Source organism: Marmota monax, unplaced genomic scaffold, assembly GCF_021218885.2.
Source record: "Marmota monax isolate L192 unplaced genomic scaffold, Marmota_monax_Labrador192_F-V1.1 WCK01_AAM20220418_F8-fsc00029, whole genome shotgun sequence".
Classification (NCBI taxonomy): Eukaryota; Metazoa; Chordata; class Mammalia; order Rodentia; family Sciuridae; genus Marmota; species Marmota monax.
Window position 1 is genome coordinate 10,956,391 of NW_026693024.1, and position 25,553 is coordinate 10,981,943.

Below are 25,553 nucleotides of genomic sequence, written 5' to 3' on the forward strand. Positions count from 1 at the left end.
TTTTTTTCTGCTTTTGGGAGATCCATTAAAGTTGCTTTAAAAAATCTTTGTCCATTTTTCAAATATGATTATGGTCTTCATGGTCTTATGATATGATATCATGAGTTTTCTTTAGTAAGATTGAGATGATCTTCACACAACCTTTGGTAGAAAGAATCACAGATAAATAAAGATAAGCTTTCTGTAGTTATTTCATAAATCAGAAAAAGAAATAAAGAATAATAATTATAAATAAACAGTTAAGACCATGCGAAAAGCAGCTAAAGAAATACACTGTCTCAGAGACAATAGGGAAAAAAAAGCCAAATATTTTAATGAGAATTTTCTAAATAAAGATTTGGGGATCTAGGGATAAACATTAATTCACTGTGATCCAGGAGGACGTTGCTCCCCACTTCCCTTCACCCTTGCCCTCTGCTTCCCCACCCACACTCCTGAGCGTCCATCAAATCAGAAGCACCACTATCTCCTGGATATTAAGGGCTACGTAAAACGGCCAAGAGAAGGAACCCAATCAGACTCAGGTTTCAATTTCAGAATTGACCGATGGGGCTCACAGCAGAGGTAATGGCCATGGAAGCTGATGGTTTTGATTTTAAGAGCTGAGTTTCTGAGTTTCAATAGTCTGAGCCTATTGACTCACATAAAGTTTATGACATAAACAATAGATTTGAAAGAGGGTGGCCGAAAATTAAATGGCAGCTCCATTGTGGAGGGCAGGGAGTTGAAAGGAGAGCTATAAACTCAGATGGTGATGCAGATCCATAAGAAAGTTCTCTTTATCCTGTCCCAGGATCACCCTCCAAGGCAATCTCTGGAGGGAGGGTAATTGATAAAAACTCCAGACAGGGATCTGAGAGCAGGGAAGACCAGGATTCCCAAGGGAAGCTCAGGGAGTTGAGAAACCTCAAAGAGAAGTCACCTTCATCAGGTCTGGTGCAGCAGCTAATAAGGACACTTGGTGGTGGGTCTGCGGTAGCTCTCTGAGCCTCAGCCCAGGGAGGTGTGACACAGCATCCAGATAGCCTCCCATGCCTGCCAGCTTTCAGAGAGAGAAGAGAAGTGCTAAGAAAACCAGGGAGCCAGAAAGAAGCTCAAAACCAGAACGAGACAGACTCAAGAGTGTGTGAACCCCAATCAGAGCCCCTGGTGTGACCACACACAGCTGTGTCAGTGAATAGACAACAAGACAGAAGGCCAGATGCTGTCCCTCCAACAGAGCTCTCTATGAGTCAGATACAGCCCCAGGGAGAATTTACCCCTAATTGGCTAAGTTTCAGTGCCTACCATTAGTGGATTAGGGCTCAATTTAGAAATTAAGTGGAGTTTTTCTTTTAAGTTTTTTAAGCTGTGTCTTGGACACTCAAGTTCACGGTGAGTGAAAGTTAAATACTTCTTCTGCTATACTAACAGGAAAATATAGTAAGATAGAGTAAAGGCCACATAATAAGGAATGTTAAAAAGTCTGAATATCCTAATGAACTAGGAAGGTGACCTTTCAGAGGTCACCATCAGGATTGCTTAAGAAATAAGCCAGATAACATTTAAGTAAGCTTATAGACATCTACAAATCATTATCCTGTTGTTTGTTTTTGCTTTTGGAATAATCCTATTTTATTTATTTATTTACTGGGAATAGTCAAGTCTTGGTTAATATGAAATAATTCTGGTTTAAAGTAGAAGAAATGAAAAATAACAAAGGTCAAGGAGTAATCAGGAAAAATAAGTGATTCTTTTCAACAGTTTAAAACAGCATAAAGAATAAATGCCTTCACGATGACCTTGAGGACTTGAGAAATGGCACTTGATAATTTTTTAAAAGAAATGGCTACATTTAAGGGCATCTCTCTCTCTCTCTCTCTCTCTCTCTCTCTCTCTCTCTCTCTCTCTCACACACACACACACACACACACACACACAGCATATCTCCTTTTCATTTCTTCCCCTCTTCCATGAAAAGAAGACCATGTTTGAGCCCTTTGAAAAAATCAGCACTTCCTGTCCTATTTTGTCCTATGTCGACCTTCATCCATGGGCTGATTATGCTGCTTATTCAATCCACCCACTCAACAACTCTGTTGAAGGCTGAGCAGGAGTCAAGCACCATTCTGGGCTCTGAACATCTATCAATAAAATAGACACAACATCCTACCTGAAGAAGCTCGGGTCCCATTGGAGTGGCAGATATCAGGCAAAATAAGCACGCTAGAAGATGAGTAACCAACATTAGTGGGGAAGGGGAAAGGAAATATGAAGGAAGAATAGCCCTGAGTGGAGTGATCTGCAAATGCCTCCCTGAGATGAGGAGTGGGCACCGGGTGGGCACCTGGGAGAGATGAGGACGTGAGCTCTGCAGAAACCTGGGGGGGAAATCACTCCTGGCAGAGTGAACCTGGAAAAGGGCAGCGTGACAGGGAGACCAGTGTGGCTGTAAGGGGAACGCAGGGGACAGTAGTAGGAAATGAGGTCAGGCATGTAATGGGAACCAGATTGTAGGGCCTCAACTACTACTGCAAAAACTGTGCCTTTTACTCTGGAGGACTATCAGCAGAGGGGTGATATGATCTGAATCACATCCTTACAGGACCACCCTGACTGCTGGGTTGGGAGCAGACTGATGGGGCAATGGCAGAGATGGGCACAGTACTTACAGCTATTGCAGCAAACTCAAATGAGACCTGATAGTAACAGGGAGAAGATGGGTCACCATGGAGGTGAAAAGAAATGGTCAGATGGTGGACACAGACTGAGTGAAACTGACAAGATTTATTTGTGGAATCAATGTGGGGTGGGGAAAGAGAGGATTCAGCAATGGCTCTGAATTAAAAGAAACAGTTGCAATTAGCTAAAAAAGAGGAAAACTAAAGAAGAAATTAATTTGACTGGCAAAGATCAGACACTCAGTTTGCGATATAGAAATCCAAATAGGAAAATCAAGCAGAAAGTTAGATACAGGTCTGGGATGGAGATATAAATGGAAGACAATCCATGTGTTATTGGAGTTGGACCAGCGATGTTTAAACAAAGTCATCAAAGGAGTACAGTCAACCCTCTGTATCCACACGTTATACATCTATGGACTCAGCAACACAACAGCGCCCTGTTGCTATGACAAAATACCTGAGAGCATTCAGGATAAAAGGTTTATTTTGTTGGCTCATGTTGCTTCTGGGGCTGTTGTGAGGTAGAACATCATGGCAGGGAGCATGTGGTAAAACAAAGCTTCTAACCTTGTAGTAACCAGGAAATAACAGGAGACAGAAAGAGAGAGAGAGAGATAAACGGGCTGGGTATAAAATATACCCTTCAAGAACATGGCCCCCATGACCTATTTCCTCCAACTATGCCCCACCTCCCAAGGTTTCCACCCCCTCCTGTAGCCCATGAAGCTATACGTCCATCAGTAGATTAATCCATTCATGAAGTCAGAGCCTTCATGATCCAATCACCTCCTAAAAGCCCCATCTCTTAATACTGCTACTTCAGGAATCAAGTTTTAAACATGAACTTTGGCATTTAAGATCCAAAGTCACCACTGATGCAAAATATTCTATCAAAAACTTGCACGTGTACTGAACACACACAAAGTACTTTCCAGGCATTATTTCCTAAATTATACAGTACAGAAATTATTTACAAAATATTTAGATTGTATTTGGTATTGTAAGTAATCGAGATAATCTAAAGTATATGGGAGGATGTATGTAGGTTGTTTGCAAACACCACACCATTTTATAGAAATGACTGAGCACCCATAAATTTTGATGTTCTTGAGGGAATCCCATACATAAGTAATGAAGGACAACTGTATAGATAAAAGAGAATTCTAAGAACTGAGCCTTAAATTTTTTGAAGATCAACCATCAAGAAGAAAGAAGGAACAGAGACACTTGCTTGAAGTAGGAGTAAAACCGTAGGAAGAGATAATCCTGGAAACTGAAACCCAGAGGAACCTGAATAAACCCTTTGGACTTAACTTGTTTTACTTGCTTTCAGCTACTTGTATTTATCACCAATTATAAAGGTCTCAGAGTTAAGCAATATACTATTAGACTTGCACTAGCTCTGCTGTAGAGACCACCATTCTAATATGTGGGTCAGTTGTTTTTCATGAACTTGAAAGTTGTTTTTTGTCTAGTTCAAACCAGTTGAAACCAGAAATCCCTTCACTGGGGCCTGCACAAGTGCATGGTAAGTGATCTTTTGACATCCTTCTGACGTCAGAGCACTATGCTAGCGCCACCATCTTCTGAAAACCCATCTGGTAAAGAGCCATGAAGTTTGATTACACATGTGCAGACTACGGTTAGCTCACTTTGCTCTACCTCCCAAGGAAACGTGACCAGAGCCTCCCCACTCCTCTGACTACCTTGCTTCTTCTTGTCATAGGTACTTCAACCCTTTCCCAGGAGAGGCAGATTAGAGACTGGCTCTCCCACCTGCTTGTCTGGATGTTCCATGGATAAACTTTCCCTTTCGCAGTGATTGGCAGGAAACAGGTCTGCTTCATAATAACATCAGAAGCAAACTGACCACATTGTATCACTCCTGATGCCCTTAGAGCATTCTTTTTTTTTTTTTTAATTTTTATTGTTGGTTGTTCAAAACATTACATAGTTCTTGATATATCATATTTCACACTTTGATTCAAGTGGGTTATGAACTCCCATTTTTACCCCGTATACAGATTGCAGAATCACATCAGTTACACATCCATTGATTTACATATTGCCATACTAGTGTCTGTTGTATTCTGCTGCCTTTCCTATCCTCTACTATCCCCCCTCCCCTCCCCTCCCCTCCCCTCTTCTCTCTCTACCCCCCCACTGTCATTCATTTCTCCCCCTTGTATTATTTTTCCCTTTCCCCTCACTTCCTCTTGTATGTAATTTTGTATAACCCTGAAGGTCTCCTTCCATTTCCATGCAATTTCCCTTCTCTCTCCCTTTCCCTCCCACCTCTCATACCAGTTTAATGTTAATCTTCTTCTCATGCTCTTCGATCCTACTCTGTTCTTAGTTACTCTCCTTATATCAAAGAAGACATTTGGCATTTGTTTTTTAGGGATTGGCTAGCTTCACTTAGCATAATCTGCTCTAATGCCATCCATTTCCCTGCAAATTCTATGATTTTGTCATTTTTTAATGCAGAGTAATACTCCATTGTGTATAAATGCCACATTTTTGCTCTTAGAGCATTCTGAGCTCCTTAGTGACCTCAGGCTTTTGCTTTAGTCAGCTTTTCACATTGTGACCAAAATTCCCAAGAACAACTCAGAGGAGGAAAAGCTGATTTGGGTCTCGCCGTTTCAGATGTCTCAGTCCACAGATGGCCAACTCCATTGCTCTGGGCCCAAGACGAGGCAGCACATCATGGGGAAGGACCCACTGAAGAAAGACTGCTCAGCTCATGGAGGGGTCAGGAAGCAAGAAGTGACATTTGGGGACAAAATGGGTAAAAAATTTCCAGATCTCATGGACAAAACTCAGATTCAGAAACTACAATGAATCTGCTCCTAGACCAGTATAGTAAAGCTAGAGAATAATAAAGCAAAAGAGAAGCTCTTAGAAGGAGAGAAAGAAAAAAAAACTGTTCATTTTTTAAAAAGTTATTATACATACAGAATGCAGTGAAAACAGAAAGCAGTAAACTAGTGTCTTCAAAGTGTTAAGGGGGAAAAATGACTGCCTGTGTAAATTCCACTTAGAGAGAAGCCAAATGAAAACACTTTCGAACACAGAAAAAAAAATGAGAGATTTTACAATCAAGTCCTTATTAAAGGAATAAACCAATACACTGTGAAAGAACACTGGAAAGGAAAAAGGAAATCTCAGAATAATAAGATACAAACAGTAACGTGGAGTAAAGATAGCAATGAACACGTAATGAACTCTAAGAAAACACTGAATACAAAAATAAAGTGTCTGGCTTATGATATTAAAAATGTAGAAAGAATCAAAATAGCACATGGGTGCTAGGGTAATCAGATTATGTGGTGTATTTGGAAGGAGGGAAAATACTAATTAACTTCTTAAGTAAGCATGTCAAATGCCTAAGGTTCACTAGGACTAAATTATAACTTAATACTTCCAAACCAGGAGAGTGAAAAACAATCAAGAAAAAAATAAATCAAGCCAAACAAAAGAAGGACATAGAAAAACATGAAAAGGTGTAACAAACGGGAATAAAACTGAGCACATCAAAGGTTTGACATCCTCAATAAAAATATAAATGTGACCATTAGTTGTTTTATAAGGCATATTTAAAGCATAAGGAAACATAAAGTTGAAAGTACTGGCCAAAAGAAAGGTAGGGTAGTAGCTAAATTATTACCAAACAATAATAATGCTTTAAGGAAAAAGTATTCCCAAATTAATAGGGTCGATCTCACTCCATATTAACAAAAGCTCTGATACACACACACACACACACACACACACACATACACGTAGCCATTCCAGGACTCAGTGGTGCACTCTTCCCTAGCATGCACAAGACCATGTGTTCAATTCCCAATCCCCAGCACCACAAAAAAGAAAAAGAAAAGAAAATCAAGAAAGAAAGACCAGTTCTAAAGTTTTACGTACATAATCGTGGATCCTAAAAATATAGTAACATCAAAGGAGGAAAAAGTATTTTAAAAAATTGTAAGGTCAAATTTACAAACCATCTTTGTCGAATATTTTAACACAACCCTATCAATAACTGTTAGATCAAGCAAACAAAACCAACAAGAAATAAAAATATAAGACATTTGAGCAGCCTGATTAACCAGGTTAGATTTATATATTACCCAACATGAAAGAATATGTATTCAAAGAAGCCCTGCATATTTTAAAACAGACCATGTCATACTATATAAAGCCAGCCTCAACACATTTTTTAACAGTTCATATCAAAAGGACAAGTTCTTTCAGAACAAAAAAAAATTGAAAACCACTAACAAAATAAAAACCAAACAAACAAAAAAATCAAAACAAAACATCCGTTTGGGAATTTGAGCCATGCTTCCAAATAACTTGTGAGGAAAAAATGGAAAATCTTATGATGGAAATTAGAAAACTGTAGGACAATGAAAACAGACATTTGAAACATGAGATACTACTAAAATGTAACTACAGAAATGCTTTCAGCTTTATGTGCTTATGTTATGGGAGAAAAGGCTGAAAGTGGACAAAACAGCAAACTTCAAAGTTAGATTGAAAAAACAAAAAGAAAATCAAATTCAAAAGGCAGAAGGAAGTCAAAAATAAAGAATAGAGCAGAAATTAAACAAAATAAATCAATAAAACAAAAAACAAACATTCAATAGAGATCAATGAAGCCAAAGTTGGATCTAACTCATAAGATTAATCAAGAAGATAATAGTAAACCATTATTAGGAGTGAACAGAGAGTTATAACTACAGATGCTATGGAGATCTAAAAAGAAAATAAAATCCTAGCAACAAGAAGCGAGAAAATTTCCCCAAACTGCACAAAAATCGAAAAATTCACAGGAAGAAATTTAACTCACCAAAACTAACTCAGAAAGAACCAGAGGCCAAATTAATGTAATCAAAAATTTCTCATGAAGACAGTAGGCCTGGCTTTTTATGGCAAGTTGAGCAAATTTTTAAAAGAAAGTTTATACATTATTCCAGGAGAGAGAAAAATTGGAAACTCTCCAATCCCCAGAGAGAATCTATAGAAACAAGAGAAGTTAGAAGCAAATCTCACACGTGAACACCAATATAAAACCTACCTAAGATGTCAGTAGAACAATATGTGTCAAATACATATCCTGACCAAACTGGATTTAGCTTTGATTTACTGATAGAAAATTGAGTAGCTCAAGTCACCACTTTGACTAAATGAGAAGACCATTTGATTATCTCAACATTTTCATGGAGTAAAGAGCATTCAGATTTCAACCATTTAAAATTGACAGGAACACCCTTAACTTTGTAAAGATGATTTAAACAAATTAATGCAACCTAAATAGTGAAACATTAAAAATCAATGGGCTTTAAAATAGGGGGAAAAAGACATACAGCATCTCTTTTACGTACCACTGTCCTGTACAAGAAAAGATTCAAAAGGAATATGGATGAGAAAAATACCAGTTTTTATTCGTGGTAAATCCCAGAGACTCTACCATAAATGATCAGAGTGAATGTTCCGCAAAGCTGCTGAACACAAAATAACTATAAAGTTCACTGCCTTCTCTTAGTGCACCAACACCAAATGATTAGAAGGACAATTTTTAAACCCTATCATTTAAAGTAAGAAAAACAATGGAGCCAAAGGTAAGTTGAGGCACTAAAGGTCTCAAGAAGACAGGACACTCCAGAGAGCTGGGAGAAGGGACATCTGGAACTACAGAAGATGGCTGAATCTAAAATTCCAGAGGTGACATTGCCCAGGGTGATGCCAAGGGTCAAGGAGTGGCATATAAAGGGTGGCTGAGGGGAAGTAGAGGCACCAGGGCTTCACAATTTCCTTCTATAGGTGCCCAGGGCAAAGCTCAGGTGAAAGAAGAGGGGAGAAGAGTCCAGGGCACTTGTCAAGTGGTTGCTTTTGCATGTCTTACTTTACGTCAATAAATGTCACAAAGCTGCATTTATGCCCATTTTACCAAAACAGAATCGTGTTGTCTATACAGATGCTCCTCAACTTACGATACGGTTGCATTCCAATAATCCACTGTTAATTGAAAATATCATAATTCAAAACTACATTTAATCCACCTGACCCACCGAATATTCTAGCTTAAGCGACACGGTGGGCACACTGTGGAACACCGGTTGTTTCCCCTCGGGATGTAATGACTGACTGAAAACTGCAGCTCACTGGTGCTGGCCAGCATTGGGAGAAAGGATCAGACCTCGTACTGCTAGCCTGGGAAATGACCCAAGTTCAAAATTCTAGGTAGTACTGTTCCTATGGAATGCTTATCTCTTGCACCAACATAAAATCAAAAAAATCATAAATCAATCCATTTTCAGTCAAAAAAATCATCAAGCTGACCCACTGTAACGGGAGAACAGCAGATGGAGTGTGTGAGGGAGGTGCAGCACCCTGTGTGAGTCAGCTTTCCATCACTATACCCAATACCTGAAACAATCAATTTATGAAGAATAAAGGTTTGCTTGGACTCACCATTTTGGAGATTTTAGCCCATGGTCTGTTGGCCCCATTATTTTTGGATCTGTGGTGAAGCAATATATCGAAGTGGGGAGTGTAGACAGAGTGAAGCTGCTCACCTTATCTCTGAGCCAAGAAAGAGAGAGCAAGAGACCAGGGTCTCACCTCTTTAAGAGCACACCCTCAGTGACCTATGACCTCCCACTAGGCGTCACCTCTTAAAGGTCCCACCACTCCCCAATGGTACAGAGCGGGCCTTTAACACATGGACCTCTGGGGGACATTTCTGGCCCAAATTATAGCTCACCCCCTCCTCAAGCAACTCCTAGACACAACTACCCATGATGAGGAAAAACAAATCAGAAATGCTTATTTCCAAAATTCACAGTATTTATGACAAAGAAGTGCATTAATCACAGCTCTGTGTGTGTGTGTGTGTGTGTGTGTTTTCAACTTCTCGGATCAGACCATGAGAAATTGCCATTTCTGTAGTCAAACAGGTCAATGTCAGCAATTTTATACAAACAAACCCAATAATTTCTGAGTCTGTGAAATGATGAAAATGATGGACCAGGCTTTTAAAGATAAAGGGGATGAGATGCTACCGACTGCATGATGCTGTTCCAGAGAAAACACAAACAAGCCCGGCTCTCGAAGTGCCAATTATATTTTGCTATTATGGCCAAGATGATTCTATTACTATGTGAAGAAGCTATCAAGTGAAATATTTTGCTGGTAACTTCTGCAGTCAAGTTGCGTAGATATTATCTCTTGACTAATGAATAAGGGTTCATTTGATTATAAAACGCGATAGTATATTAGTGTGGATTCCATGCCCATTATAAACTGTACTATATCTAACTGGCACAGATTCTAATTCCAACGCTTTTATGTAGGCCCGCTTCTCTATTAAAATTGGAAGTGTTAATTTGCCAGTAATCACTCCACTCTCTCCGATCGCCTCGCTGAAAGGACAGGCCCTTGCTGCACGGATAAAATGTAGTAATGCATTTAGAGCTAGGCCATGATTTTAGACCTCCAGCTGTTTTACTGGTTGTGTAACTAAAAATAAGATAATGTTATGCTGGGTAACCACGGCTTTTGTAGGCATTCACATTTTACAAATCACTGCACAGTATGCAAACCATTATATTTTTTAAATGCTTAAATCCAGCCGAGGAGTCTAGCACTTCCATTATTAAAGGAGAGTTTGCTAGACTGTGAAGTGGGATGCATCCTAGACAGGGAAGCTGGTGCGTTGAGTTCAGACGGTCCAAGTGGTTCCTCTGCAATCCCCATCCCTGCAGCCCCATCGGGAACAAGCATTCCTGGCCCTCAGTGAGGCACAGCAGCATTCTGTAAGGTTGGTGGGTTGTCCTTGTTTTTAATTTTTTATTTGATCTGTTAACCTGCTACTTATTCCAGTAATGCAAACCAGAGAAGAGTATATTGAGCAAGAAGAGCCATGAGAAATAGTATGCTTCTCTAAACAGGCTTATATTGAAACTAAAGGGTCAGAGAGAGAACGGTGCCAGTTCACCTCGTGCAAACACATAAAAGCCCTGTGATATTTATACTTCTCTGATCTAATCAGAAGCCCAAAGCACGCCGTCTTTAACTGAATATTTGCCTTGCATGAAAGCGCTGATAAATAAGGGGAGCTATTCAAAGCTGCGTTTTTGCAACAGCATCTGCTGCAGGAACCCGGGGCCTTCAGAACTAACGCTCCTGCGGCATAAGGTGCGGGGACGCAGATGCTGGCGCGGATTTGGTGAGACCTTGCACAGTACCTGAAGATGCTGTCAAGGTTGATGGACTGGTCACATCTTTTTTTATTATTATTATTATTATTATTATTATTATTATTATTATTGTGATAGCTGTAATTTTGCCAAATACTTCATGCCCCGTAGAATCCCAGGTTTATGCAAAGATATCTGAAGCTCATGAAAATGTGGTTTTGATGTCACCACTGGACAGGGAGGGCAGGGTTCCCCGCGATCCCAGGTGTTTAGCAGCATTTGCATGGCTGTGACCAACGTATTGACAAGGACAACTTAGAAGAAGTTTCAGAGGTCTCGGTCCATAGAAGGCAACGCCATCGCTCTGGACCTTGCGAGGCAGCTCACCATGCGGAAGGGTCCGGTGGAGGAAAGCTGCCCAGCGCACTGCAGGGGTCAGGGAGCAAAGGGGAGGGGGAGGGGTCATAGGAGGAGCGACTCTTCCAAGCCACGCCCCCAGGACCGCCCCCTCCGGCCACACCCCACCTGCCCACTCTTACCACCTTCTCCATCCATTCAAACCAGGATGGACTGACAAGGTTCCCGCTCTCGCCATCTGCCCATTCTACCTCTGAATATTTCCGCATCCACAGGAGCTTTGGGAGGGCGCCTCGCACCCCAACCCTAACACTGGGACACTGACCCAGTCGGCTGTCAATCAATGGAGACGACCAAATAAAAAGCAGACGCCAGTAACTAGGAAGGCACAGGTGCTCAAGCAAGGGCGCCTGATTCTTAGATCCGGATTTTAACTAACCGCTGGCAAACACCAAATGGGTGGGGGAGGCTGGCCCTGGGGACACACCAGAGGAAAGAGCCTTAAATCTGTGGTTTCTTGCAAAATGTTAGCCAAGGGAACAGAAAAGGGGAAAGGAGACGGGGGAGTGTGGGTTTGAAAAAATGAGACTTGGCAAACAGGAAGAGGAACGAGAAACCGCTCGTTCCTGTCCTGGGTGCCCGGCTCTGCGCTCTGCGGCCAGGCCCTGTCCACGCCTCGGCCTCCTGGCCTCCTGGCCTCCTGGCCTCCTGGGATTGACAGAGCCAGGCCACTGAGATGATCAATTCTGAAGAAAAAGGGAAGCTTCCAGAACGATTAGGTCAAAATATTTCCTCCTGTTCCTGGGAATTCAGAAACATGTACAGGTACAAGTCCTTGCAGTTCTCAGTGATGGAGGCCGGAGCGCCTCCCCCAGGCCCTCCTTCCGCCTGGACCTGCTGGTCACTCACTCTTAAGGACGTAGAACTGGACCTCCATTAAGGCACGAAAGGACAGGGCTGTGTCCAGCTAAAACGTATCTCGGGCTGAGTCTGGACTGGGATCTTCGGAGCTACAGGGAGCCTCAGAATCCACCTGGAGCAAACCTCTAACCTTGTACCCAGGGATCTGTGACACGTCAGAGAAGTGGCTGATCTGCCTAAGGTCACACAGCCAAGAAGCCATAAATTAAACCAAGTTCCCCTATTTCCATATCATGCTGCGGTCTATTCTTTCTACTTCAAAAGGGTGACTAAGAATGAATGAGGAGCTGGAGGTGGCGGAGCACTTGCCCAGCCAGCCCAGAGCTTTACCCCAGGACAAAAATTTAAAAAAAGAATGAAACTACTTTTTGAAAATCACACATACCCCTCTCACATTAGACAAATCAATGTCACAACAACTATTGAGAAGCCCTGCTTTGTCATGAGCACTAAGTAAAAAGCCTCAGCACCTGAGTGAGCCGAGAGGAGGCCAGGAGGCCAGGAGGCCAGGAGGCCGAGGCGTGGACAGGGCCTGGCCACAGAGCGCAGAGCTGGGCAGCCAGGACACCTCTTCCCCTTGGGTCCCGGCCACACCTTCCTCTGTGGCTGACTTTAGCTTCATCTGAAGGTGTGGTAGCTCCCAGCCTGAGCTGCACATTAGGCCTGACTGCTGTCACAGCGTCTACACCTTGGGCCCAGCTCACAGCAGGCTGAGTCCTACGATAAACTGGATGTTTGCTTGTGTCTTTGTTTGGGGCTTTTGAGCGTCCTGAAGAAGCCCTGGCCCTCATTTTTGAATAGTGCCAAGCCCTACGTGTTCCCCTGTAACCAGGCCCACAGCCTCGGAGTTTTTCCATAGTGACTTTGACTTTAGAAAAATTCAATAAGAGACACGTCACTGCAACTCGTCTGAGTGGGTGGGGCAACGCCTTGCACCCCACCCCCCACGGCCCGCCACTCATGACCAACACAGTGCTCGGACTCAGGGCACTCAAGTTCAAGTGCTTGGCACTGCCTCACTGAAAGTGGGTTATGTCTACACTCGGCCCCAACCCTGGCTGCCCCAGGACTCAGCCTGATGACAACGTATTAATGTGGCAGTTTTATTGCTGCAGGAAAAGTGTCACACAGGACAGCCGACTCGCTGAAGAAGGAACAAAAGGCCTCCTGGTGTCAGGTCAGAAGGCTCTGGGTCCACCTGGAGTCCACCCTGCTCCCTGGAGGTGCCCAGGGATGATCTCCCCCTCACCTTCCCCCTTAACTGGAAAGGACAGGTGACACCTCATTCCCCCAAAAAAGGCGTCCTTTAGGAGAGAAGGCTCTGACAGGGAAAGTCTTCAATAAACAAATAAAGCCGGCCTTCTTTTAAGTCATTAAGCAGATGTGACACTCGGAAGGCCCGCCCACCCCCTCCCCATCGCCACCAAGGGCCATTAGTAGTTGCAAATCAATTGGGCTAAATTGTCACATCTCCGGAGTAACGAGGGAGGGCAACTGCCCTGCAGGAGGGCCGTGCCACAGTCCGGCTGCAGCAAAATAGGAGTGGGAGCCGTTTATTGTAGGACAACAGAGGTATTTATACATTCCACAGAGCTTATCTAATTAGCATAAACTAGATACAGCAGTCAACCAATAAGGAATCTCCACACTTAATGGCTCGCTGGCGCCACCTCATAAACCACTCCCCCTGGCAAAATGCCAGGCGCCATCCAAACTTGTTTACAGACTCTAACAGGGCCGTGCCATGCACCTGGCAGGACTGTCCTACTGAGGGCCAGAGTGGACTCCCTGGGGTTCCCAGAAGGGACCCCAACCCTAGGGGTTCACACCCAACCTGTGCACATAACTAGCTAACTATACAAACCTGTGAGCGGCCATCGTCTCTTAAGCGCGTCTTTACCCAGCGTCCCCCACTCTCTAGGTTAATAAGGAACAGTTGCCCTTGATCCCTTCATGGTCACCGCCTTGCTTTTGTGTCACTTCCTCTGAAGAGGGTGTCGAGAAGCACTGGCAAGACTCCTCCTAGCTGCTGCAGGGTCCTCTCATGGGCCGCCAGGAGTTTGGTTTTCATGAACATTACCACTAGAGGTGGGCGGGGTAGGGTACTCCTGAATCCCAGCTACTCTGGAGGCTGAGACAGGAGGATTGAAAGTTCGAGGCCAGCACTCAGCAACTTAGTGAGACTCTGTCTCGAAATAAAAAGTAAAACGCACTGGGGCCATAGAGTGCCCTGGGGTTCAGTCTCTAGCACAAGGGCTAAGAAAAAGTTACTGCTGGGGATGTAGCTCCTTCCCTTATTAATGTTTTTATGCAGAAATTCCTTAAATTGCAAACGCTTTGTTATTATCCATTGTTGGCTGAGTCCAAGAGAAACTGGTCTGTTTTCTTATATCTGCTTCAGAGACAAGGAGATAAGAGATTAGGTAGCAAGGGCTGAGGGTGCAGGTTAGTGGTAGGTGACTTGCTTAGCATGTGTGAGGGCCTGGGCCTTCCCAATACAGGAAAAAGAGAGAAAGAGAGATTGAGTAACAAGCAGGATTCATATTCTTTCTAAATCCTATTCACAGCTTCCTAAGAGGCAAAAACATGGGAGGGTAAAACATGGACTTTTCTTTCTTGTTAGCAAGTACACCAGGGTTCCGGTTCAGGCTGGCTTAAATTTTCACTAGCTGTGTGACTCTGGGCAAGAAACTTAACTCCTCTGAGCCTCAGTCAATACATCCTATGAAAGGTTTATAAGAAAAAATTGCGGGAAAATAATTGCAAAATGAATAGATGTAACAATTATGATTGACCCATAACAGTCCCAAATGCAGGGCATCTGTACTCAGCTGGTTCGTTTATTACCTTGGAACTGAATGGCCTTCTGTGCCATGTGGCACAAATATTTTTGGTTCAAACACTTAGGGAGATCATTTTGACCCCCAAAATATTCATTCTCTATTCAAGTGAAAAACAGAAAACCCCACATCTGGAATACTGTCTTATTTATACTGGAAAATGAAACATTCAGCTTTTGAAGTGGACGTTGGCGGTTTCCTTCCATTCACTTCATCCAGTTTCAGTCAGGAATATTGCATATCACTTTATCCCATCTCCAGGGTGGATCCTGATTGTTTGGTGCCAGCTGGTTTAATTATTGTTTCAGGGATGAGCATGTAACCCAAGCTAGTTAATCATAGGGAAGTCCAGGTTTTTGTTTATGGTTGAGGGCAGAGCAATTCTAAGGTGTGGCTTGCACATGAAAAGTCTGGAGCTGCTGCAACCACTTTCTATTCAGAGGATCCCAACTGACAACAACATCAACTACCAGAAAAGGCAAAGCCAAAATCATCTCAAAGAAACAGAAACTGGGAGCTCATGGAAGCACCCCTGAGGACTCCGAGACTGTTGAAATTTTCAATTTCTTGAGCCAATAAATCCCTTTAACCCATTCAGAATTGGGTCATAAGATAAGCATAGTCTAATATACTTCAATACAACTTAATTTCCTTTTTCCTACTGTGATTCACTGTGGTAATTCACTCTCAACCCTCCATCAAAGTCTAATGTGGAAAACCCCTTAGAGAGTCAGCCCCGTTATCCCTGGGTCCCACATCTGTGGATTCAACCAAATGTGGTTCAAAAATATTTGGAGGAAAAACACGTCTGTACTGAACACATGGAGACTTTCTGTCATTATTCCCCCACAAACCAATGTAAAGCTTATTTATATCGCATCCCATTGTATCGGGTGTCATAAGTAATCTGGAGAAGGCCACTTCTCTGGAGTCATCCAAGGAGGACGTACACAGGACACATGCACACACTCTCTGCTTTGTGTGAGGGGCTTCAACACAGCGGCTTTGGAACCAGTTCCCCCTGATGCTGAGGGGTAGTAAGTTTCCACATCTTCTGAGAAATCAACATGAGGACATTCTGTTACTGTTTCCCGTTAAACCTGAATCCTCCAGTGAATCTGTCCTTTGAATTTAATGTAAGAGGAGAACAACATGCACCTCTCCACAATCTAACGGCCAGTCCCCAACTAGGGGACCTGTGTGCAGCTGAATGTCCTTTTGGCCTCCACTGTCTGCAGAGCAGAGATGCACAGTGTTGGAAGTTGGTGATCAGCGCTTTGTGAGCCACATGTGAGGTGGGAGGATGGAAGGACGGGGTTGCAGGGTCCCCACACCATCTGGGCATCAAGGCGCTTAGGAGGACAGAGGGTTCAGAGGGGGACTCGGTGCCCTGGAGACGCAGAGCATCCTGGGCAGGAGGCGGCTTGCCAGCGGCACTTCTTTTGTAAGCAGCATTTCTAAGAGTGGCAGGAGGGTCACCCACATGGGATCACCCTGGGAACAGGGGCTGAGAGTACAGATTCCTGGGCCTGTCCTGGGCCTGCTCAATCTGGTTCTGAGTGGCCAGTGAGCTTCCCGACTGATCTGGAATATTCTAAATCCCCTCAGCTTGCCTTGCCCCAAGTCTGATCCAAAGCACTTTTTTTCCCTTGATACTAGGGATTGACCCCAGGGCCACTTTATCACTGAGCCACATCCCCAGCCCCCACACACACACTTTTTTTTTTTTTTTTTTTGAGACTGGACCTCCCCAGGAGCTTAAGGCATTGCTAAGTTGCTGAGGCTGGCCTCAAACTTGTGATCCTCCTGCCTCAGCCTCCCAAGTCACTGGGATGACAGGTATCCACCACCAAGTAGGGCTCCAAAGCACCTTTGAATGTACAAACTACAGTGTCCCATCCCAGATTTCATGGATCAGAACCTCCAAAGGAAGAGTCTAGAAATATTCGTAATTGACAAGTGCCTCAGAAAATTCTTATGATCACTTTTGTTCAGACATTTCCCCTGACCTGCTCAGCATCAGGGCGGCTGCTCAGAGCTGACTACACACAGCCAGAGCCGGGGAGGCCCTTGCTGCTTGGCCCTCAGATTTCAGCCTCTCACGCTCTTATTGTTGGACCTCCTGGTTGTTTTAAGTCACCTGAGGAGCTTTAAATAAAATGATACAGGGCTCCACCCCAAGTTAATCAAATCATAATGGCCGAGGCCGAAAGCTTGGTTGGTTACACCCTCCATTCCCTATCCGGGCGCTCCTCGCGTGCAGCCACAGCTGGGGAGCGCTGTGTGTCGTTTCCGCTCTCTTTCCCACTCTGATCTTACTTGCAACTGCCCTTCCTCAACTATTTTATTTAAAAAGAACTTCTTTAACCATTCTTGGGAAAGGGCGTGGGAATACATTAAAACATTTCAACTGACTGGTTAATATTCAGCAAAACACCAGCGAGTTTGTTTTTGAAATACCCAACATACAGGTGATTTCTAAAACTCTTTCCTCCAGGATAGAATATACACCATGAGGAACCCCGGATCCTCACTGACGCACTGCTGGCCTCTTCAGAATGCGATACTTTTCATATAGTCCATCCACATTAAGAGGGGGGGTCCTCGGCTTTGCTCCTCACGAGGGTGTGCGCCCTCCACAGACTTTGGTCACGTACTTAAGAAGTCACACTTGCTCAGAAAGTGCTGCGGGCATCAGGGCTGCACAGCAGGGGGACTGAGAGGGTGCAGCATCACCCCCCACCCACAATGATAAAATCTCCTCCCTAACAGTAAGCAGGAGTTCCAGGTCAGGTTTCCCAGCACAGGGTGCATCTGGGGTGGGGGGTAGGTAAGCAGAGCTTCTCGGACACCCTGAGCACCGGCTCCTTCAGCGCCCCCCCCCCATGGCCAAGTACCCAAGGGTCAAGAGTCAAATGGAAGGATTCCGAAAGGTCTGGAGGAGAGGAACTGGTTAAAGCAATCCACGACGGTGCAAAACAGAGTTCTTGGGAAGTAGAGCAGAAAATTACTCCATGACCATGTACTTTCCAACGGTTTGTAGGCGTGAGCTCGGACACAGAGGAAAGGACACTGGAATCGGTGACCTCAGCCCAGCCCCAGCCGCAGCAGGTCCCGGCGCTGCTGGCCCAGGCAGGTGGAGTCTTCTAGAATCTTCTGAATCCCCCATCCTGGGAAAAGCGGGGAGAGAGGGTAGCCAGCCCACCTGGTTAGAGTGATCAAAGAAGGAAGCACGAGCAGCCTGGGGAAAGGGAAGGACGTGGAAGAAAGTTCTCCGACAGGACCTGCGCGGGGCCCCGAGCATCCAGAGATGGTGTCCTTAGAGCTGAGGTCAGGAAAGCTTTCTGCTGAGGATTTCAGGAAATCGGATGTTCCACAGCCAAAGGAAGGACACAGAACCTGGAGGAGACTCAGAAGAGCACCACAGAACCACCGAGCTCCAAGAAAATTCTTTCTAAAAAAAAAAGAGTGCCACAGAGATGATTAAAGGGATAAAAATCAAAACCATGCTCAGGAAAGGCTAAAAGCCCTGGGCTCACTCTGATTGGAGAAGACTCATCCACAGCGTGATTTAATGACTGTTTACAAGTACCCACAGCCTGTGGCCAGCTGCTGTTCCTGACAGACAGCGAGGAAGGAACTGTGGACTCTTGACACTGGCAGGTTTGACATGTGCCTTTCAGACGACGTCGTATGACTCTGAAGGCTCCTGACATGTGATAAATCTGTATTTTAACCACAGGTGTGTGAAGGGAATCCATTAAGGGGTCTGTGACTCAGTCTTTCCAATCACCCACAGTAGAAATCCCCACGGGAATGTGCTGCCCTCCACTAATCATCTTTCACACAGTGATTCTTAGAAATAACAAAAATAATAGCTACCTTTAAGTGTTTACTCTGTACCAGGCAATTTATGGCTAAGTCGTTCATGGGCAGTACTTCTTTAATGGAGAAAGGAAACGAGGCATGAATAGGGTAAGTAACTTGCTCAAGGTCACCCAGCTGGTAAGCAGAGGAGCCGGGATTTTAACTCAGGTCTAATCCAGAGCCAAGTTCGTACACGCAGTAGCAAACTACCCACATGAACAATGATCCAAAATACAGCCTTCAGCCAGAGCTGAGGGAGCAATTGGTAAAATTTAACAAAGTCAGATAGTAATGGCTCTCACGGGGAGCCCAAAGTTTCACCAAAGTTGGATGCAGTTGATATTTGTGACACAAACTAGATCTTCTCAGAATGTGACACAATTGCTTACCTGGAGATGCCCTGGGTGTGCGGCCTTTCTCCTGGCCTTTCTGCCTGGCTGGATTCAGGCCGGGCTCTGGGGACCTTGCCACCCATGCGGGTCTGGGATGATCCCTCTGTCCCTGCAGCCTCTGTGCTCACTGTCTGCACAACCCGCTGCCAAGGCACGACCCTGCTCTCTGCACATAACCACCTTCCTGAGTGCCCTGCTTTCCAAAATCAGAGCCTGGCGCAGGAACTAGCTGGGTAAATCCTCCTGCTCTTTGTCAGAGGTGAGATGGACCAGGCCAGAGGGTGAGCCTGGGAGTCGGTGCTTAGATGCGAACCAAGGGACCTGCAGCAGGCCCAGCTGTTGTCCAGATGAGGTTAGGAGGAGGCTCATTGGGAGACGGAATTAGACGTCGGACCCAAGGGGAAGTCAAGGCCAAAGCCAGAAATGGAACATCCAGATTCGTGGAGGGAGAAGCCACAGCAGGATGGGAGGCCTGAAGCCAGAGGGTGATTGGAGGCTGGAGGTGGCCAAGGGAGAGTCGCAGGTCAGCAACGACAGGGCGCCCATGTTGAGACACACAGCTCGCAGGCCCATCTCCCAATTCAGAACACAGATCAGGCCACTCTCACTTCCTCTGTTTCCATGTTCACCTGGAAAAAACGTGACAGGAGCCACATAATGCAGTGAGGCCATCTGGAGCGATAAAACGCAACATGACCTAAAGTCACACAGGAAGAGCCCGGAGCCCTGGGAGGACAGGAGGCTTTGAGGGAGCGTAAAAGGAAACCCAGTGGTCAACAGAGACAGAGGCCAGCGCAGGCAAAGTCAATGCGGTGGAAGTTTCTGGAAAGGTAAACTTTGAGGTCCAGCTGAGATTTAGAAGATCCAAGGCGAATGCCCAAACCAGGGAGCAGGTAGAGCGCGATCAACCGACAGCCAGAGTCCAGAAGATTCCAAAGGTTGCAATGGAGACCGTGACAGTGAGAAGGTCAAGAAGTGGCAAGAGAGAGGCTCTGAGGAGAGGACGCCCACACCTCCAGGCAGGGTCACCAGGTAAGCCATGCTCCCTGAGCGAGGTGGGAGAAGGCTGGCAAAGCCCCCAGGGGAAGCCAGCATCCGGGCACTGCCAGGCAGGGCACCACCCGCAGGAGAGAAATTGAACTCCAAGGGCAATTTGATGAAAAAGGAGGAAGGCAATGAAGGGCGTGGGGGAGCAGGGGGGGTTGCAAAGAGGAAGAAAAAATAAGAAGCAAAACCAGGGATCTCACAGCCACTATAACCCCTGCCCCGGGCTGAGGCAGGAGGATCTCGAGTTCAAGGCCAAACTAGGCAGCGCAGCAAGGCTGTGTCTCAAAATAAAAAAATAAATAAATAAAGGGCAGGAGAGGTAGCCCCTGGGTTCAATCCCCAGTACCACCAAAACATGAATAAAAACAGGATTATTCTCTGAGCTCTTAGGAGAATCGGACACAACTCCTCCTGAGGGCAGGTTCCAGTGTCTCTCTTCTGCTTGGAAGGCGGAGAGAACTGGAGAGGAAATTACAGTCGCTTCCCAACCAGAGTGCCAGGTTAGGCTGCCCGTGGACAATCAGTGATTGGCCCGTCACCTGTGTGGTCCTCTGCACTCTTGGGACACCTCCTATAATGTCATTAGAAATTGTATCACATAAATCAAAACATGATATTACATATTTGGTATGTTATATACCATATGATAGATACGTATATACTATAGGAGTTCAATGTATCAACATTGTTAGAAATGACATTATCCTCATAGTGATACCCCCATTAGGTTATGTGATTAACTAGATTACCCAATTATCATTCAAAATGCAACAGAGACAAGAGTTCAGTGCCCACACTGTAAAACCACAGGTTCAAGTGTGGGCCTTGGAGGTCCCAACTGGGTGATCTGATCAGGCATCGGTTCCCAGTTCCTAAAACAGAGACAAGAACGTCACACACTGCTGTGGTGGAGAGGAGCAGAGGTCCTAGGCTTCAGGAAATCCAGGGACAGTCATGCTGATCCAATCTGCCTCTGGACAGAAACAAGGCCACCCAGCCACCGAGAAGCACCTGAGCAGTGAGCCAGCCGCCTGGAGGGAGATCTGAGGAGCAGGTGGAGTCCTCCCGAGTCCTCCTGAGCCAGCGGGCAACTTGATGTGCCGAGTCCTTCTGGAGCAAGCCAGGTTTTCTGGATAAGGGTGATCTACAGATAGCAGAAGCACAGAGAGATTCAGGAAAATCTCACCAGTGCAGGGAGGCTGGGGGTGGGGGGACCTCAGAAGACACACACATTTGCTTTTCATGGCCTAAAACAACTGCGATCAGATGAGTGCATCGGACACACAGAAACTCCTACTTTAGAGAAGAGTTAAGACATTATTAGAACTCCTTATTTGGGGCATAACTACTTTATTTCCTAACAATAAAAGGAAATAAGTTGAAGCTATTTGTTCAAATATCAGTGTCTTGTGAAATCATTCTTGCCCTTGGGGAGGAGAATCTAAGAACTCGTCCCCTATCCATCACGCAGACATCCAGGAAAAGGACCTACGCAATCCCGTGCTATTACTGACACCTCTCATTTATCCACCTTGAGGTTATCTATAAGATTGCCCTTTCAGCCCCCAAACTTCTGGGCCATTTCCTGCCACTGTTGAGAAATACCCAAATATTTTAACAGATTTAACAAAAAATCTGGTTCAAAAGTGTTTCCTACAAAAAATAGGTGCTGTCTTCCAAAGCCAGTGAAAGTTGAGTTAGTTTCTGTTCTTCTGATGACTCTCTCCCACCAGAAATTTGCATTTCAACAGAAACGGCTAACATCTTGGATTTCCCTCCACCACATTTACCCAGCAGAACTAAAACACTGCACATCTCACTTAATCAGCCCATACTTTCAAACACCCTACTCAAACAAACAGGAACTCTAGTACCTTGCAGATAACAGGAATTCCATAAATTGGCTTCTGATGGCTGAATGACTGACTGATGGGTACCCTGGACCCCTCTGCCTAGCTAGTGTCATTTCCTCTCTCCCCAGCAATGGTCTCCCCTCTGGCCACACTGGCCTCCTGGTTCCCAAAAACACTCAGAAGCATCCCTACCTCAGGGCCTTTGCACTTACGTTCTTAGGCTCAGAGGCCTTTCTTTATGATAAGGGTCACTCCCTAAGAAATCTTCCCACTGGAGGCAACACAGCATCCCCCAATCCATCCACACCTCTGCAGCTACCTACCACCCATCCATCCGTACTTTTCCTTCCTGTCACTTCTGATATTTGCATATTTAACTTGTTTATGTTTACTGTCAGTCTCTACCATATAAACTCCACAATGGAAAATCTTTGTTTTGCATGTTTTACTTACTTTAGTAGCCACAGGACCTCGGCAGGTCATGGTTCATAGGGGATATCACTAATAGTGAATGACTATTGGAGAAGAAAACTCAGTGTCAGGGTGAAACAAATGAGAAATTAAATTTCCTTTTTCCTAGGACCTGTTCTGAGCATGTACACAGCCACTTCAATGCTATTGTGAAAGTGGACTTTCTTTCTTAGGTCATCAGGATGTCCCGTAAAGTATTTGAAACCCTAGGCCTTCAGTGATAAAGCTTGCTGATGCAACTTGATTATAACATAGCAGTACAAACTCAGGCACCAGTGATATACTTGAAATGTAACTACGTGCTTCGTTGCTAAAGGATTAGCTGGCAATATGTTGAAATAACCGGTTGCCCCTGATCTGATAAGGCCACAGTCCCGGTGACTAGCCTGCTTGATAAGAATGAGCATTGCACCCAGCTGGTCCCATTAGAAAGGCCCTCGGGCCATCTTCCTGCAAAAGCCCAAGGCATCAGTGCAAGAAGCTACCCTTGCACCTGCCAGGACTGGCTCCTGGAGAAGTATCCCTCCTCCCACTGGACAAGAAAGGACGCAGCTTCCCCGGGATCTGCCTGAACCCAGCCCTTATCTAGGGTGGAAAGAAATGTAACCCGTAACTGCCCTAGGAATGCCCACAACTTTCCAGCCTCTCCCAGTCTCGGGAAGACAGATTCGTTTTACTCTGAGAATCTACACGTCTATGCAAAAGTGTTCTTCTCTATCAGAACAGGAATTTGATTCATCTTTGCTTCTAGATCTAGAAAGTCAGCACTTCATCAAACTAATATACAGAAAGATAAGAACCACAGTTGCCAGGACCTCTAAATAACACCAACAAATATTTACTGAGTGTAAGACACTGTGCCAGCAGCCGCCTGGAGGGAGGATGCAATCTGAGCTATCCTGTCGAGATCTTAAAAGACAAAATCTCGGTATGAACAGCAGGACCCAGTCCTGCCCCCTGATAACCAGTGGAACCTCAGGATAGGTTTCTGAGAGGACCCTAGCATTCCTGAGTGAAATGGTAAATAAGACTTTAAACTGTCAGATGGAGAGAGCCTGGGAAGTCAGAATACAGCTTTAAAAAAGAGAGAGATGACAGCAATAAAAGAAAAAAATCATGGCATTTGCAGGTAAATAGATGGAGCTAGAAAAGATAATGCTAAGTGAAGTTAGCCAATCCCAAAAAACCAAATGCTGAATGTTTCCTCTGATATCAGGAGGCTGATTCATAGTGGGGTAGGGAGTGGGGAGCATGGGAGGAATAGACAAACTCTAGATAGGGCACAGGGGTAGGAAGGGAAGGGAGGGGGCAGGGGGTTAGAAATGATGGTGGAATGTGATGGTCATCATTATCCAAAGTACATGTGTGAAGACACAAAATGGTGTGAGCATACTTTGTATACAGAGAGATGAAAAAAGTGCTCTATATGTGTAATAAGAATTGTAATGCATTCCACTGTCATATATAAATTATAAAATAATTTTAAAAAAAGAGAGATCAATCTACTGAGGACCCCAGAGACAGTCTAAAGCAAAGAGAGATAAGGTCTCAATCTCAAGTCCAGGAGAGTCTAGGAACGGTTCCTCTTCCTCTGTAAGGACACAGGTTTGTGTTTGGAGAAGAATATTTTGAGTGGGATGCCAGGTATTGTCACTTAAATTAATCTCCAGCTTCTGGAACTTTCTGAACCTCTCGCTTCCTTCCTTTTAAGTCCTTGAATCCTAAAAGGGAGAGGGTCTTTTAATGAAATAAGACATTAAAGATATGCAAGGTCATGGGTATAATCAAGAAGCTTGGAGCTGGAATGTAGCTCAGTGGTAGAGTATGTGCTTACATGTTCATGTTCAAGGCACTGGGTTCAGTCTCCAACACCAGATGAGGAGGAGGAGGAGGAGGAAGAGGAAGAGGAGGAAGAGGAAGACAAGCAGGAGCTACATCTCTGTCTTGAATGAACACCATTCTGAGACTCTAGGAGGGCCAGGCTTGCACACATCCTGCTGTGCTTCAGGATGGAACCAAGCCTTGACCTCTTGAGTCATTACTATACACTTAAGTGGTGGGCAGGAGATGTGGTGTGAGAAAGGATGAAGGGATATCCAGGAGGGGAAATGGCCTCCCACTTCCATCAGAGACAGCTGTCTGGCGAAAGCAATGAACGTTCTCCATCACCCTTGGGATGACAGCAATAAAAGAATAAAACCATGGCATTTGCAGGTAAATAGATGGAGCTAGAAAACTCCATCTATTTACCTGCAAATTGGGAGAACTCCAGATCAGAGGGTGGCGACTCCTGCCCGCCATCAGTTTCTAGAAGTAAGATTTTATTGAAACATGGCCACAGTCAGTTTTTCTCCTGTCTGAGATGCTCTTCTACTTCACAAGTTGAGAAGTTGTGTACAGATTCTATGGCCCTGAAAGCCAAATAGAGTCATTATCAGAAAGTTTGCCAAACCACTGGCTCAAACAGGAAAGAGATTCTGCTCACCCAATGTGCACTCTTTGTCAGAAAGCTAAAGAGATCCAGGGTTCTCCATCTTTCCCCTGCTGCCTACCCTCCCTGGTTGCAGCTATTTTTCCCCCTCAACTCTAGTCTCCATTTACATTAGCCTAGAGGAGAAGGCCATGTGCACCCACCTTGGGAATGGGTGACCCCAAGGACAAACACCACCTTTCACAGTCATGGAAGACACTGCGACAGATCTGAAGAAAAGCAGCTCCCCGTGCTCTTCTGTAAACACTGAGAGGTAGGTTTTCTTCCAAAGTCTCAAATGTCTTAGGGGTTTCATCAATAATCACAATAATCTTCATAAGATTGTATGTCTTTGAATGAAGTGTTCTTTTTAAAATACAAATAACTAACATGGATTGAACGCTTACTGAAACTATCCCGTTGGATCCTCATGAGATCCCCGGGAGAAAATGACTTTCAATCCCCATT